The sequence below is a fragment of the Heteronotia binoei genome, chromosome 6 (assembly GCF_032191835.1).
Source record: "Heteronotia binoei isolate CCM8104 ecotype False Entrance Well chromosome 6, APGP_CSIRO_Hbin_v1, whole genome shotgun sequence".
Taxonomy (NCBI): Eukaryota; Metazoa; Chordata; class Lepidosauria; order Squamata; family Gekkonidae; genus Heteronotia; species Heteronotia binoei.
This window is the reverse complement of record NC_083228.1, coordinates 44,434,040-44,452,094: the sequence shown is the minus strand read 5'-3', so window position 1 is coordinate 44,452,094 and position 18,055 is coordinate 44,434,040. Positions and strand designations below refer to the sequence as shown.

The following is an 18,055-nucleotide window of genomic DNA, read 5'->3' as shown; positions in this document are numbered from 1 at the left end:
CCCGCCCTCCCTGCCAAGGATTTAACAGATATACTTTAACAGATATACTTTGCAATACATTCTTAAAGCAGTAAGCTTCAGAGTATAAAAACTGGATTTTAAGAATATTTTAGAACTGTTGATTAGAAGCAACAAGATAATTTTTTTGTGATTTGATTATATATCTATATATTATTGTCAGGGCTTTTTTTGTAGCAGGAACTCCTTTGCATATTAGGCCATGCACCCTGATGTGGTAAATCCTCCAAGAGCTACAGGGCTCTTAATAGAGGGCCTACTGTAAACTCCAGGAGGATTGGCTACATCAGTGGGTGTGGCCTAATATGCAAAGGAGTTCCTGCTACAAAAAAACCCCTGGTTATTGTGATATTCCATAGCTTGCTTAAAATGCTTCTTTTCTTCAAAAACGTAATGCAATATCTGACAATAAATCTCATGGATACACAAGAAAGATAGTATCTTTTTGGTGGCAGCCCCATGATTATGGAAGGACTTCTCCAAGGAGATAAGCCTTGCCCCCTCATTTGCAGAAGGCAGCTGAGTGGCATTTGAACATTATAGTTTTAAACTCTGACCTGAATGAGCCAGACTAGTCTGATCTTGTCAGCTCTTAGAAGTTAAGCAGGGTCAGCCCTGGTCAGTACTTGGATGGGAAACCACCAAGAAAGTTGAGAGTCGCTACAAAGAGGCAGGCAATCGCAAACCACCTCTCAGATCTCCTGTCTTGAAAACTCCATGAGGGGTTGTCATAAGTTGTCTGTGACTTGACATCACTTTCGACCAGTAAATTGTGATTTTTAATTCATGGGTTTTGATGTATTTTGCATATTTTTTTATGTTTTGCTCTGTTCATATTGTAAATTGCCTTGAATTATTTAAGGTATAAAGAAAGCTAATAATTTTTTAAAATAAAAAAACTGAATAAATACATTTGCTTAAATGTCACATTGAACAGATCCTGGAAAATCTTCCTAAAACTGGTTCAAGTGTAGGGGATGCTTGTAGCAGTCTGCTGTTTACAGTACTACCTGTCTAGTTTGTTATGTACTAATTATTACCCAGGTGGGAGGTCACATTACATTTCAGACATAACAGAAAACACAGGCCATTTACACAAGGGGGCAATATGCTTTAGTATCTGCCATCCCTGCAAGTTTTAAAGGAATTTGCAGTCAGAGGCAAACCAATTCCCCTTTTCTACTTAATTGTGCGGTGCAAAAATAATATGGGGATACAGTTGTATTAAAGATAATCTGCTAATAACTGGCTCTGGACAGGCCCCTGAGGCTTTCTGCTGAATACACTCCAGCGTCTCCTTGCCACTTTAAAAAAAATGCAACAGCAGCTCCTGAGCTTTTAAATGTCAGTACCGTTTCCGCGCTGCACATGCCACTTGGCAACAGGGAGGGGGAGAAAGCTCGGTAACCTTAGCAACAGGAGCTGAGTGATACCAAGAATCCACACCCTGCCCAGGATGCTGGAGTGGAATTGAACAGAAACCCAACAGTGCGAGTGTGGAGGGCTCATCGCTGCTGTACTCCTTGGCCAGGGGCTCTCACAAGTCTCTGTAGTTTCTGTTCCTGAAAGGGAGGGCTTCCGTTCTCAAACTGAGCTCCTGTGATGACGTGCTGATGCTCAGCTGCTAGCTGCAGTGTCACTGCAATGGCTGAAGGGCGGCTGTTGGAGTCTCGCAATGAGCTCACTCTCCCAGGAGGGAGAAGAGCATCCAGTGCATCACCCGGCAACTGCAACCTGCCCGTGAAATTCCTCTCTAGCTCTTGCCTCAGTTAGGCTGGCCTGCTTCTTCACTTTAAGGGTGTGTGCATGGTGAGCAGATTTTTTTTTTAAACCGTATAGCTGATTCCAACCTCCTCTCTTCCCTCTCCCTTCTCCTTCTCCTCTAACTGCTTCCCTGGACTTGCTTGATGAATCATGGTCTCCTCTGGTCCCCTCTGTTCAGAGGTTAGAGAAATATCATCTCAAACAGCAGGGATGAAATGCACTTTTTGAATTTTCTTTCCCCCCCCCCCAAAAAAATGGTAGCTTTCTGCAGTGTGAATGGCAAAATGCACAAAAAAAAAAAGCCCTTTTAAAATCTGTCTGCTAGGAACAGCCGACAGGTTTTAGAATGAAGTGCTCTGCAATATACCTAAGAATACTTTCATCAGGTAAAGCAGACAAGCAATGTGTCCATCATGATGGAGCATGCCTGTAAGGTTAGTTCTATGCATACTTGTGCTTCTTTCTCTGTTGAAACCATATTGGTGTCTTTGCACATACAGTTATATAACAGCCTGCTTGTGCCTTTTGAGTAAATCCATTGCAAAGTCTGTCTTGCATGCTGCACCTGGCATAATTTGTCTCTGTAGCAAGCAGCTGCAGTTGGTTAATAAAATCTAGATGTTTTTCCTGATGTTGATACAGTTTAGAAATGAGGCAGGCCTTGCTAATTCCATTGCATTACATTCTGTTGCACAGAGAGGTACACCCATCTTGATTCAGACACTTCCAAACAGTTGTGTGGAGCTGAACAGCTAGCTACCAGCACAGATTCAGACTGTAGTTTTGTGTACTTGGCATTAGCTTTATTGTCAAGGCCTTGCAAGTTACAATGAACTCTTGTTTGCTGTGGACATGCCATGGGTCACTCTGACCTCATTTTAAGTTTTATGACATAAGAATCCTCTGGGGTTGAACAGCATATTAAAAGGGGGTTTTTCATTTCACAACCATCTATTCCCTTGTTGAATGTAAATGTCATTTGAACTCAATAAGCTAGTATACCTTCCATTAAAAGAAGCTTAACAATGCAGACAGCTTTTATGATGGTGTTTGGTTTGCAAAGGTATTCAATGCATAACTGATTGAGATAGTTTTACTTTCCACCTCTAAATTCAATAGGCAAGGCTGGCTTTATACATCAGTGATTCACTAAAAGCACTGAGGTTTTAACACTCTGAGCGGCTGCTGATGTTGTTGGCCTACATGCCCAAATTTGCATGCTGTTGACTTAACAATACCATGCTTTGCTTTAAATACTGATTTGTTTGTCAGTGTTTTCTTATTGTTTGAATTGTGTGGAAGAGGGAGATTTGGGAAGGGGATTTGTCACTTTGAAGTGTATTGTTTCATAATAGCTCTAATAGGACACTTTTGCAACACTTAGAGCAGTTCCTTGCTCTTATTATTGCCATATACAGAAAGTCAGAAGAATGACCAGAAGGCAGAGTAACTTCAATCTTGTCTAATTTCAAAAGTGCTATTGGGCAGAAGTACCCCTCATTCCATCCATTTGATGGAGTAGACAACCAAAAAGAGCCAGGGGACATTATTGAGGCAGCCTTAAAAACTGATATTCTGAACATCATTAATTTTGAGTAGTCCAGAAGTACAGAACATGCAACACAATTTATTTCAGTGAATTATTATATATGCCTGCTTTAAAAAAAAAGTTATGCTAGCATTTTCACACTTATTTTTAATGCATCTAATTCCAAACACTGGAAAATGCTTTGGCACTTTATCTCACTTGATTTAAAGCTACTATGTAAGTAACTTTGATGCAATAAAATATTGAAGGGAATTCTCAAAAGGTGTTCAAAGCTCTGTCTTGTGAGGAAAAGATATTTGCTTCCTGTACAATCTTGAAATGATAAATCAAAAGAACCAACTAGGATTGCCAGGTCTGACTCAAATATCTGGGGACTTTGGGGGTGGAGCTGGGAAAAATATTGTGACAAGCATGGCTGAACTCTGAACAGAGTTCTGGCAATCACATTTAAAGGGCCCATATCCCTTTTAAATGCCTTCTCTCCACTTGTAAATAATGAAGTATAGGGGCACCTTCTTTGGGGGCTCATAGAATTGGACCCCTGGTCTAGTCTTTTTGATAGCCCTGAAACGGGGGGGGGGGGCGGAGAAGAGGGCATCTAAACCAGGCAACCCCTGCCTCCAACTAGGGATTGGCAACCCTAGAACCAACACAAATGAATAAACTTCTAATCTCAATAAGGGTGTGAGTAAAGCCCCAAATCCTTCTTATAGGTTTTGAAGCACCCGTGTTCCACAGTGAGATTAAATATATAGAGTTCTCTTATACAACATCAAAGGATATTTAAATTTTATTTAGCTGACTATAATTACCTTTTTTTTCATGGTGTTTATAATCTCTATTGGTGGTTTTCTTACAAGAAAATACATGTGTGCCCCATACCAGTGACTAAATATATATATACTTTGCAGACTACATAATATTAGAACCACTGCAATATAAACTGTGTGTTAGTATAAAAGCAACTAGAGAATATTCTTTTCAGAGGCCATGGAGCAAAGCACCATGTGCAAGACAAATAGCTGCATAGACTTATCCTGGCCGAACCCCAATGTCTGAGTCTCAGTTGTCCAAGTTATCGAGACTAACATTATGCGTACACCAAGTAGTTTTGCCCAGAAGAAAAAAGCTCTGCCATTTACTGAAATCTGTTTTTGTTTTTATTTTTTTGCTCTACCATTCAGGAAAACATCTTTTGAAATTGGCTTAGAAAATTTACAAACCAAACATCTTTTGCAATAAATTGTTCCAGTCTCACAAGACTGAATTCTTACCTGAAGAAATTTAGATGTGCATATTTATATCCACATCTGGAAGTTATTTAATCATGTGACCTGCATGGAATCCTACAGCAACTTTTCTTTGCTGCTATCTCAACCCTTCTGTCATATTCATGTGTTTGTTGAATTGAACCATCAAGACATACAAATTTCAGTGATGGGCAGAGGGTTTTTTGTCCCCCCCTTACTTGTATTTGTAAACAGTATGAGTTAACATTTCAGACATCTCTTATATCTTTCGAGTCCACCTATAGGTGCCACTGGACTCAAATTTTGTTCTGCTGCTTCAGACCAATACAGCTACCCATCTGAATCTCTTATATACTTGTCAGGCTCCATAAGCTTTATGTTCCATTTTCATAAACTAGATTCTTCTGTTGTAACAAATGTGATCTCCCAAGAAATATCTGAATTCTTAATTAAAATAATTACAATGCACAACCCCTTCCCATTCCAGAGGGGAACAGCAGCCATTTCTCATCCTTTCCTCCACATTAATGTTTTTAAAAAATCTTTAGAATTTAATTGTCGTTGTTCTGTTTACTGGTTTCAAACAGAAAGAGTCAGAGAGCAAAAGGAATTTAAACTGAGCATGGTATGCCTGTTTCAATAAACTGTCTTGAGGTCTTTTCCTTGACAAAATTTTGTATATGCATTAGTTCTCACATGTTTCTTTTTCATCCCAAACCAAACTGTTTCTGGCCAGGGATAGAAGCTAAATCACAGTAGAAATATCCACAGTGTATGTTGCCAACTCCAGGTTGAGAAATTCCTGAAGATTTTGGGAGTGGAGCCTGGGGAGGGGAAAGACCTTTGCCAGGTATAATCCTATTCAATCCACCCTTCAAAGCAGCCATTTCTAGAGTTGCCAGGTACTCACTAGGGGTGTGCAAAAAAAAAAAAATTCGGAATTAATCGGAATCGGAAATATATGGGGCAAAAATATTTGGAATACCATATATTTTGGAATACCAGTATTCAGAATAGCCGTATATACTGGAGATATACGGCTATTTCCGAATATACAGCCCCATTATACCCTATGGGCCATTGAAATCAATGGCAAAATAGGGTATATTGGAAGCCACCTGGAGGGGAGGGGGCTTTAGAGAGAGCCCCCAAATTTGCAGGGGACCTGCAAGGGACTCTCCCCTACGAATCCTCCAAGTCCCAAAAAGATTAGGCCAGGGGTTCCCATTCCAGGCACCCAAAGAGGGTGCCCCTATCCCACCATTATACCCTATGGGCCACTGAACTCAATGGCAACATAGGGCATAATCAGAGGTTACTGGGGGAGGGGCAGGGGGTTTGAGGGAGAGCCCCAAAAATGCATGGAACCTCTAGGGGAACTCTCCCTTACAAAACCCCTAAGTCCCAAAAAGATTGGGCCGGGGGTCCCTGTCTTTGCGCTCCCCAAATTGCCCATTGCCACCTATGCTGGGGAAAGCCCAATTAGCCATTTCCTCCACTATAATTGCTGTGGGAAAAGTGGCTCTGGCCAGAGGGGCATTTGAGGGAGAAGCCCCAGAACTGCAGGGCAGCTTCAGGGGACTCCTCCACACACAACCTCCCTGGTCCAAAAAGACTGCATCCATCTGTGGGCACCCTAAAAAGAACACTGTTCCCAATGGTGAGAAAAAAACAATTAGAGCCACTTCCCCCACTGTAATTATCGTGGGGAAAGTGGCTCTGGGGAGCAGGGGGTTTTGAGGAGAGCCCCACAAACTGCTGTGCAGCTTCAGGGCACTGTCCCACACAAAACCCACAAGAACAAAAAAAAATTGGACCAGATGCCAGCTTCCCTGCCACAGAACACGCAATCTACAGATGCCAGCTCTCCAGCCCTGCCCCAAACAACACAACTCTCAAACAAGAGAAGCAGTGGACCACACCTAGCTCCACATCATTCTGTATCTGACACAAAGCAAAAAGCATTTAGACTTACCTTGAATGATGGATGGTTGGCTGGTCCAGGCTTTTTTGCGTTACCCAGGGTGCCCCATGAGAAGGCAAGCCAGAGTTGCACCCCAAATGAGGAAGATCACTGGGAGGGCCTATCACTGTCCCATTAGAGCAGGGGTCCTCAAACTTTTTAAATAGGGGGCCAGTTCACTGTCCCTCAGACTGTTGGAGGGCCGGACTGCCATTACTGTACAAGGCCGCGGGCTGTCAGTTCTCCGTCTTCTGCATCTCTCTCCCTTCCCCACACCACACACCCCGGCCTGGGAACTCACCTCACCTCGGTATCACCTCACACTCTGTCTCCGCCGCCTCAGCCCAGTGCCGGAAGTGTGCGTTGCTAACGCGAGTTTAGGTCGAACGTCACTTACAGTCTGATTTTGCCATAACCCGGCAGGCCGCATAAATGTCCTCAGCGGGCCGCATCTGGCCCGCGGGCCGTAGTTTGAGGACCCCTGCATTAGAGGGACCTCAGCATTGGTATGGCTGCTTGCTGGCTGTCATCATCATTGGCACCTCCTTCTTTCTTCCTCCTGCCCCTGAAAAAAAAACTGGGTTATCCTGGCTGGGCCTGTGGGTGCTGTTGGTTACAGTTGGGGGCTGCAATGGCCCTTTCAGTATTATTAGGCATGTGTGGATGGGGACTGGGGAAATTTGGATTGCTTTGCAGATTTTAAATCAGCATTCACTTTTGGTTTGGGGATGGATGAGGGGTGGGGGTTGCACTACCAATCAATTTGTGAGTGAGTTTTTGGGCTGTCTTTGGACTCTAGCTTATGTTTAGTGGGAGAGGGTTTTACAACCACCTTCCAAGTGCAGACCAAGAGAGGATGCAGGCACAAGTAGGTGCTCACTTCATTCACTCTCAAAATCTATGTTCAGGGAGCTGAACAGAGGCAAGTTGACCTTCAGGAAGACCAACTGCTCAACTGTTCAGGGTTGCAGGCAATTGCGATGTGGGCAGACAATGTCACACATATGCGAAAAGATGCGCTCGCTCTGCACTCTCGTTGGTCGGCATGAGAGGAACGCCTTGACCACAGAGGAGAGGGCTGGCCAGACTTCCTCCTTCGTGACTCAGTAGTCCAAAGGAGACGTTTCCTGTGACTCGTTGGGCTCCGAAAGATAGTCCTTCACCATCACAGCACCCAAGTCCTCTCTCAAAGGCCTACCGCTCCCAGAGGGGCCAACGAGCTGCCCAATGAGTGTCATCTTGGCACTCTTCTTGGCATGAGTCTGGTGGCAAACATTGCCTAGGCGTGGAGGTTGGAGATGAACAGCAGTGGAAGTGGCAGACGAACTGCTTCCACATCCCTCCTCCTTAGCTACCGGCACTGGCCTGCCCTGACTCTGTAGCACTCGACCTTCTGGGAGAGCCCGTCTCACCAGTGATCGAGCTCGTTGGCCCGCTCGGCAATCATGCCCGTAAGGCTTGGGTCTAACATGATCACCATTATGTAGACCTTATCCAGGGTGAAAGTCTGAAAGCGGGCCTCAAGCTCTTCCTGCAGCATAAGAACCAGGGCACACACCACTGGAAGAACGTCTGCATGGCCTTGAGCTGGCACTAGAAACAAGGCCAGGTCCTCAGGGGCCATGTGGACCATGGGGATGTCCAGTGTGATGCTCGCCGTATCAGAAAGAGCATTTCTGTGTGGGTCTTGAAGGGCCCAAGAACCTCCACAGTCTGAGAAATGACCACCCAATCCTCTTGGGTGAGATGGTTCTCATCCCAAAAGACCCTCATCTCAGAGACAAAGGCATCCAGGGCTGCTCTCTGCTGCACCATGCGTTCCAGCATGGCACAGATGGAGTTCCAGTGTGTGCTGGCGTCACTGATCAGGCGGTGCCCTGGCACGCCTGTCAGTGTCTGTTTCTCACGCAGCAGATATGAGTCTGTAGTGCTGCGTGAGAAGTGACCCGTGATGTGCCAACACTTCTGGAGCGGAAGTCGGTACTCATGGGTCGTGGCTAGATACCGATGATCCTGGCTTTTCGTCTTGCCCAATGCATCCTTAACCACGAGGTGGAGAAGGTGGGCCACATAAGGAAAGCATTTTAGGTTCTTACGTTAGACAGCTGCCTCGTTGTTGGAGCCACCATCAGTCACCACGAAGCCTGTGGCGATGTCCCTGCCTACCCAGCCCTCTAACTGCTACGAGAGGATGGCTCTGAGAGTGTCCGCCATGAGCGGCGGGTTGACTGCTTCAGCATGCAGCAAGGCCCAGTGATAGCCGGCCTGGCAGCCCTGACCCTGCCTGCCACTACTGTCACTCGCACCCTGCAGCTCACTGGGTTGCCACCAATGCGCAGTCAGGGAGAGATACCCCTCCAACACATGTTAGGAATTCCAGATATCGGAGGTGAAATGAACAGTCCCCCCGGCAGCACAGAACAAATGCTGGTCGCCCTGAAAACAGATAGCATAATGGTCCTGCTAATGGTGGTTCTAGGAGGAACTTTGTACCAGGACGCCAGGTACTCGAGCAACCCTAGCACCCCAGGATTCTTGACCACTGAAAATGGAAGCCCATGGGTGACCAACCTGGCAAGGTTCCAGGCGATCACCCTCCTGCCGTACCTGATTCCCCCTCTGGACACACAGGTGCCACCCCTACCAAACATCTCAGGCAGATATGCCTGGTGTCCCTGCCCTGACGTGGAACTCTCCTGGAGAGCTCTGGAGGTGGTCGCGGTGGGACAGACCTCCTGGCTGAGTAGTGTTAGCCACTTGGGCACCCCAGCCTGTTTCTCCCCCTTAAGAAGCACCGCCTGGTGGTGCTTCCGCAGGTGGTTCCGCATCCCCCCCCCCCGGAGTCAGGTGGGCAGGGTTCTACCCATGACTGATCCGGGCCCTGCATAGCTGGCACTGTGCATAGCGTGGATCCTCCGTAAGTTGGAAATGCTTCCAGACTTCGGAGGTGTATGGATGCCCAAGCTGACCAGCAGCTTGGGTGTCCAGAGCCACCTCCTGTGAGGTGCTCGCGGCAGGCACATTGTGTCTCAGGGTGGCAAGAGGGGCTGGCCACTGGGCAGAAGTGGGCAGAGATGGAGGCACCTCGTGTGTCTCCATTTCTTACCCCTCCACCTCATGCAGCCTCCCCTCCTGGCCATCCCCTGAAGGACTGCTGGTTCCCGAAGAAACCGAAGAAGGGGGCTGGTCCTCCTCAACCAGCTTCTCCTCCAGCTCCTGCACAACACTCTGCACCCTCCTTGGGGTGATCGTTTTGGACAGAAAACTGTCCCCAAAGCTCATCTCCAAGGAGGGCTGCTCTTGCTGCCCCTCCTCCGACTGCTGAGGCCGAGCGACATCAGCTGGAGGAGAGACTGACCGAGCAGCAGACCCCTGCTCAGTGCCAGCACCTAATGGCACCTCTGCTGGGGGCGCCCCAGCAGCAGCCTCGATGAAGGGCCCAAGGTGGGCCTTATTCATCATACTCCAGCCAGAGGTCGGACTGCTGGAAGGCAGCTGTGGAGTGGCCCTACGCGCAGGTGGAGGGGAAAACTGGGTTTTCCCCCTCCACCCCTCTAGTCTTCTCCTTGGCCTTGCCCCCAGGGCCCCTCTTCTGCTGCCTGTCACTCATGTCACCCTTGGCCAGTCTCACATGACCTGAACTGAGAGTGGGGATTTTTACAAACCTAACTCACTACACTGTACCCTGAACCAACAGGTGCCCTGACTTCTTTTTAAAAACACTACCACCAAAACTTGTTTGTTTGTTTGGTTCCTAATCTGTTCTTCTTTGGATTGGGGTAGTAGTAGACTGGTAAAGTTTAGGAGACTAGGTCATCCTGCCTCTACCTGGCTAGTTTTTAAAAGGCTACCTTGAGATGAAGGCAATCCTTGTTATATCCTCCTAGTTAATCTTCTCCTAACTAGATCCTGGGACAAACCAGATTTCCTTGCAAACTAGAAATCAGGTGTCCCCTATAACTAGAGAGAAGCCGTGGTTTACCCTATGGAAATCTAAGGATGCACCAGCTTTCAGTGGCTGAAAGCAAGATGCACTGCAACCCTAGTCTCTTTAAAAGGGAGCCTGATGTGGCCTAGTAGTCACACTGCCTTTTATGAGAAACCTAAAATCTTTTTAAATTGCTCCTATCTGGCTTGGTTGAATTTTGAAAGAAGATAAAGTCCTAAACTGGATTCATTTTTTTTTTAATTTCAAAAAACACAATCCCTAAAAACAACCTTATTAGTGGGGCAGCCTATTTAGTGGCCCTAGCCAAACCGAAAGCACCCTCAGACTCCAAAAATAGCTCTATAAAAACATGAAAGTGACCCACCCCACACAGCTCACACACCAACCCCCTCACAGCAACTAGAGGTAATTAAAAAAAAAAAACGTGACAGAAAGAAACTTAACTTTTAACACACACCCCCCCTCCAAAAAAAAAACCAGAACCAGGAAAAGGGACAACGGGACAGGATGCAAAACCAACAGCAACGGATCCAAACAAATCCGAGAAAAGGCCAACAAACTCAACTGTTAAAAAACTCAACTTTTACCAATAAAAATCCTCAAGCCAACTCAGTCAACACCCCCCCCCCAAAAAAAAAAAGCAGAACCAGGAAAAGGGGCAACAGGACAGGATGCAAAACCAACAGCAACGGATCCAAACAAATCCGAGAAAAGGCCAACAAACTCAACTGTTAAAAAACTCAACTTTTACCAATAAAAATCCTCAGGCCAACTCAGTCAACCCCCCCCCAAAAAAAAAGCAGAACCAGGAAAAGGGACAACAGGACAGGATGCAAAACCAACAGCAACAGATCCAAACAAATCCAACTGAGAAAGGCCAACAAACTCAACTGCTAAAAAAACTGAACTTTTTAACAATTAAAAACCTCAGGTCAAATCAGTCAACACCCCCCCCCCCCCAAAAAAAAAGCCAGAATCAGGAAAAGGGACAACAGGACAGGATGCAAAACCAACAGCAACAGATCCAAACAAATCCAACTGAGAAAAGGCCAACAAACTCAACTGTTAAAAAACTGAACTTTTTAACAATAAAAATTAGTCCAAACAGTCCCCCCCCAAGAGAAAAGGAACAGCAGCACAACACAGCAGCAACAAATCAAACACAGAATCCTTTTAAAATAGTAAAAAACTTGACTTTTAACAATACAGGAACTTAACCAACCCCTCCCCCCAAAAAACCTTCACCCGAACCCCAAGAAATCCAAGTCACCCAAATCAGGAAAAATAAAAGGACACTGCACTTTTAAAAGTCCTCTCACTAAAGTAAGATATAGGCAAATTGGCAACATCCTAACCCCAGGCCCTCACCCCCCAGCAGAACCCCCTAACCCTAACCCCAAATAAGCTACTCACCCACCCAAATCTGGATAAATAAAGGGACTCTGAGTCTTAAAAAGTCCTTTTACTTTTATCCTAACTAAAATAAAAACAAGAACCTCAAGACTGTCTTATCTTAGATGTCTTCTCCAGGCAGGTCAGGCAAGGCTGAGAGAGAGCAGCAGCAGCTGAGGCCAAGGGCCAGCATAGCACAATCTCTCTCACACACCAACACCAACACAGCAGCAATGGAATGGAGTCCAGCCAGGCAGACTCCTTAAAAAGGTTCTCTGGCCCTACACAGAGGAGTTTCAAAAAAATACCACTGCTCTGTAACTGGCCAGAGAACAGTATTTACTTGGATACCCAAGTAAACAAAAGAACAACAATGTTGCTGATGGCTGGGGGATTAACCCAGCCATCAGCTACACAACAGCCCTGCAAAGCATGCATTTGCAATGCATTTTGCAAATGCATGCTTTGGATTGGCTGCTGGGACTCCTTTCCCCCTCCCGCTCCCTCCCTGATCCCAGGGAGGCTATGGGAGAGGCGGAAAAAGGCTTCCAAAGGCAGGAAAGGAGGCAAGCAGCTTCCCTGAAGCTGCAGAAGCTCCTTTCCCGCCTTTTTCTATGGGCTTCCATATACTTCCGAATATTGATTCGGAAATATACGGGGAGCCATATACGGCTCCCACATAATGCCTTCTAATTGTGATTCGGTATACGGCGCTGTATACTTTCTAATCGGGGTAATCGGCAGTCTATTCAGTTCGGCCAAACCGAATGCACACCCCTAGTACTCACATGCTGCTGCTGGCAGGGGATGGGAGGGAGCCTTCCAGGAGGGTTTGGGAACAAAACTCTATGGTAAACTTGCCCTCAAACCAGAGCACCCCCGTGTGACATCCCTCATGTGATTATGTCAGTTCTGGGACACTGCTGTTGGGGGGAGGGCCAGTGGCAGGAAGGAGCGTGCGAAATCAGGGGATCTGTCACTTCTACTTGTTGACTGGTAACCTTAGTCATCCCCTTCAAGCTGCACCTGGAGGTTGGCAACCCCAGTTGGCTACCACTGAGAAAAGTACTCTAATTAATTCCTGCAGGAGTCTCCCAATATTAGCATAATCCTTTCTGCCACTCCTCAAGTTTTCATGCCTCACTGAAGAAGAAGAAGATGTTGGATTTATATCCCGCCCTCCACTCCGAAGAGTCTCAGAACGGCTCACAATCTCCTTTACCTTCCTCCCCCATAATAGACACCCTGTGAGGTGGGTGGGGCTGGAGAGGGCTCTCACAGTAGCTGCCCTTTCAAGGACAACCTCTGCCAGAGCTAGGGCTGACCCAAGGCCATGCTAGCAGGTGCAAGTGGAGGAGTGGGGAATCAAACCCGGTTCTCCCAGATAAGAGTCCGCACACTTAACCACTACACCAAACTGGCTCATGGGTTCATGGTGGTGTCTATTTGAAAATTAAACCCAGCAATTCCAAAGGAACTTCTAATAAAGTGGACTGGAATGACAGCTGAAAGTGTGCAAGTAGGGACTGATGCACTGCAGCTGAGCCACAGCATCTATGGAGAGGCAACAGCACAGGTGCTACCCAGGAAATTCTCACTTGCTTTCAATTAGAGCTAATGCAGTTCAAATAGACAAGACCAGTGTCTCCCAAGAACCAAAAAGCAATGCTGTGCACAGTTGGCTGGTACTAGGAGCGGACAGACTCACTTCCCCCCTTGGCCATGAAGCTTCCTAGTGCACTTGAGTCAGCCACTTACCCTTTCTGAGCCTAACCTATTCCACGAGGTTGAAGCAGGTTTGCCACATTCCCACAGGAAGCAGAGCCCCCCACAAGGTCCTATTTCCCACTGCCACTCCCATGGCCAGTGGGAGAAAAATAATGTTTAAAAAAAATCACCATTAGGCAATAGTGGTTTTTCCAGAAGTGACATAAGTTTGCTCTAGAGATTGCCAAAAATGCTATGGTTTTATTGTAACATTTCTGGCAATTTCTAGAGAGATGTGACATCACTTCTGTGTTTTGTCCTGGAAGTGATATCATACCGTCACCTGATGCTCCCCCACAGACTCTTGCCCTTAGTAACCATAAACTGGAGTGAGGATAAACTGGAAGACAAGAGAACATAGAATGCCACCCTTGGATGGACACAATAAAAATCTGGTAGGAAAAGACTTTTCGAACATAGAATGATTCATATATATGGGCTTCTATGTAATACCTTCTATGTAATATTCCATCGTAGATGGAATACCGTCACACTGTAAAATTGAATAAGATATAACATCTGGATCTGAGCACCAAAGGAAATGTTGATTTTAATCACTGAATGTATAATTTTATAGAATCTACTATTTTATCATATGTATTGTTTTAATTATGCTGGGGGCCACCCTGAGCCTGCTTCGGCGGGGAGAGAGGGATACAAATAAAATAAAATAAAAATAAAATAATAAAATAATATTGCCACAAAACTAAAATGTTAATACTAATGAGCAGGGCTCATTTTGTAGTAGGAGCTCATTTGCATAGGCCCTGTAAGCTCTTGGAGGACTGGCTACATCAGGGGTATGTGGCCAAATATGCAAAGGAGCTTCTGTTACAAAATGAGCCCTGCTAACAAGCCTAAATTGTTCTGAATGAAAATCTGCATAACTTGGTTCTTGTAAAACTGGAAAGTTTATAGCCTGTTTATATTTTATCACTCATAAAATAGTTTCAATCTTTAAAAAAACACAAGTGGGCTAATTAAATAAGCATTTTTCAGCTCTTCCATTTTGATAATATGCAAACGACGTCAGACTTTTTTATTAGCAGTGAACTTTATGAGTAATTGAAGGCATAATAAAATGGCATTTTTATGATTGTTGTAACCTACTGTTTGCATACAATGATTTTTATATGCCACTGCTTTCAAGTTCATTTATTTCCTAGGATGTTTCAGACCTCCACAGCACAATGGGGCTATCCAAATGGGGCCATCCAAATATAGCATGTGGCTTGGATATGTAGAAAAATAACATCTTGCAAAAAATGTCCTGATAAGTTTTTAAGAATTATCGCCTCCCTAAAACCGGGCAACTGGCAAGTGCCCCAATCATCTCTTCCTTGACAACCATCTTTCACCTCCAAGTCAGCAAGCAGGGACATCTGTTCAAGGACAGCAGTACTGACTTCTCATGTAGGATATATTAACTATGGAAACAGAAATCATGTTAAGTCCCAATGATTTTGATAATGAATTGATTCATAGGTAGCAATAGATCTTTCCTGAATTCCACTTTGCCCAGCAGTAGCTGAGCAGTCGGTCAAGGTTAGGGAACCCAAACAAAGTTAATTGTTACATTTAATAAATTTCTGAATTATGAATAGAAGTGCACTCCTGGATGCACAGAATAATAATAAAAGTGCAATCCATCCAACTCTGTTGTTGCACAATCTTTCTTCATAACAATGGAAAGTACATTAGTCCAAACCCACTGCTATGGAGCCTAGCAGCACTTCTAGACACTCACAGGCCATAATCCAAGATGCAGCTGTATATGTTTAAACTCCTTTGGAGGGTATTTTTGTGTATTTTTAAAAATGTGTGTGCATATGAATGTGTGTGCACCTAGAAGTCATGACAACCTCTGGTGACTGACCCCCCCCCCCTACTGAGGGCATGGAGGATATTCGGAGAGATGGCTGAATAAAGTCTAGCCCTGTCATCCCGGTTTTGGTATTCCAATGCAGACTCCCATCCAAGTTCCTACCAGGGTTACCTTCCTTAGCTTCTGAGACTGGGCTTGCCTAGGCTATCAAGTTCATGGCTATTTCATGCAGGATTTTTTAGCATGTATTTGCTCTAGTTGGCAGCCATCATGACTCAAAAGTCTGTTTAAATGCATTTGAGTTTTCTCAGCCTGCAACCTGCAACATGAACAGGAAGGTGAGCTGCACCTTCCTCACACCTGTGCTTTCTATCCCTGCAATTACTCTTTTAACTATTTTCCTTCCAGCAAGAATTACTCCTAATCTCTCTCGGCTTGACTTCGCGAACGAAGACAGTGTCCCAAAAGGCACATTGTCAGGTATAGCTTGGGGATTACATTTCCCAGGGTGCAATGAAAAGGCAAAGGATAGGGGACTGAAAAATCCACTGACCACCCTCAGCTGTCAAACACTGCACATGCTGTTGTGTAGGAAGAGGGTGGGAGGAAAGATGGAAAGGAGGATAAATAACAATGAATGAATACCATTCCTTCAGTTGTCATTATTCTCCTTCCTTTTCAAGTTTCAAATGAATGAAACAAACCAGGGTTGATTTTTCATTCATGTAGAATCTAATGCACATCCTGACAAAGGGTTATACTCGTTATGGCACTATCATATCTACCTTAGTCATACTTTGACCCTTTTTTCTAAACTAAATGTCCCAAATGCTTTTCTTTAGCATTTCCAGCTATAGAGGATGCTTCTTCGACCCCTTGATCATGTTTTCCTTTTCTATACCTTTTCCAGCTGTAGAAAACCCCTTTTAAGATAGGGCAACCAGAAACATACACAATATTCCAAATACAACTGTGCCATTATATAAAGGCATCCTGCTACCAGTTTCTCAGACAAACAAAAAGATGGATTTGTTTTATGTCATTATAGTATGTCTTATGATGAGTTAGGGCTAACTCATCATAAACGAAGACTAAATGCTTGCAAGAGGTGTGCCATATCTGTGGTCAGTGTTTTAAAGGCCATTTAAGAAGAGGCAGGGTTTTGCATAGTTTGACCAGAGTCATCTGTCGCCCAGCCTTCCACTGACAGACTGAACCCAAGTGGATTTCTAAATGCAGTTATTAATTATTTCATTAGACTTACAGCCTGCTGTCCCCTGTGAACAGGCTCGGAGCAGGTAACACCATGAGAAACACAATATACAATCTAAAACACTCTCAATTCTAACACAATAAATTGATAAAATACAATCAACAACACACTACACATTGATGCTGTAAATTTCTCAGGGGAAGTATCTAAAAACTGTTTGGTATCTAGCCAATAAAGTGGCTTTTGCAGAATTTTTCATCTGGCAAAAAAAATGGAAGCAATTCACCCTTGGTGATTTAACAAAAGTAGTCCTCATTTGCCTCTACAGTTCAGTGAATAATTATTTACATAGCCTATTGACATTGACCTACATTACACCAGTATGTGGTCTACACTGGGGTAAATATACATGTAGGGCTGCTGTTTGCTGAAGCACTCTTCTTCCAAGTTTGCAGTCAGTGAACACATGGGAGAAAATGTATCAAAATCATCACACCAGGCACATAGCACGACGATGGAGCTCTTTGGGGGTGGGGATCCCCTGGTGGCCTGCTCCATGCTGGCGGGTTGGGGGCCTCTAAACTGGGGGAAAACCCACCCCCAGCAGAGCTTGGCAGCCCTAAGTACCCTTCTTAACTGTGAAGTGTATGAGCAGAGCAGAAATATTTATTGTTTATAGCCAAAGGCCAAAACAATAGAAAATTAAGAACTTAATGATTAAAAAAGACTAAACACATCATTAAAAAATCAGTTACAAGATAAGATATAAAAACAAGTAATATTGAATTACAGAAATGAAATCACCATTAGGCTCAACCATAGTAAACCTAATTAATTACAAACATTATGAACACCTAAAATAAAATCAGTTAGTCATAAGATTTATTTACTGAAATGGTAAAGTGTATGAGTAATTACGTGAGACCCCATTGTTATGCTCCATTCATCTCCTCTTAAGCATGGCAGTAACTAACAAGAAAGTCTTTGCATATGCAGATTTCTCCTGCAATTTTCCCCCAAAGCAAAATCTGTTAACAACAAAGCCTTGGCCAGTTTGGTGTAGTGGTTAAGTCTGCAGACTCTTATCTGGGAGAACCTGGTTTGATTCCCCACTCCTCCACTTACAGTTGCTGGAATGGCCTTCGGTTAGTCATAGCTCTCGCAAGAGTTGTCCTTGAAAGGGCAGCTGCTGTGAGAGCCCTCTCAGTCCCACACACCTCACAAAGTGTCTGTTGTGGGGGAGAAGATATAGGAGATTGTAAGCCACTCTGGGTCTCTGATTCAGAGAGAAGGGTGGGGTATAAATCTGTGGTCTTCTTCTTCTTCTGTAATCTGAACTATGTGCGTTTTTCACATTGGCAACTT

At 44.7% G+C, this 18,055-nt stretch overlaps 1 protein-coding gene across 9 annotated transcripts in view; it reads left to right on the top strand.

Moving 5' to 3' along the window:
• Positions 1-1,514: 1,514 nt before the first annotated feature.
• The window catches only part of JAKMIP3 (Janus kinase and microtubule interacting protein 3), a 159,361-nt gene continuing 142,820 nt past the window's right edge, over positions 1,515-18,055 (top strand). For 8 of the 9 annotated variants that reach the window (XM_060241390.1, XM_060241397.1, XM_060241395.1 and 5 more), the window contains exons 1-2: positions 1,515-1,827; positions 2,108-2,216. The gene's annotated coding sequence lies outside the window, so the exon portion shown is untranslated. The remainder of the gene's footprint in view (positions 1,828-2,107; positions 2,217-18,055) is intronic. The other variant, XM_060241389.1, reaches the window with a different exon arrangement.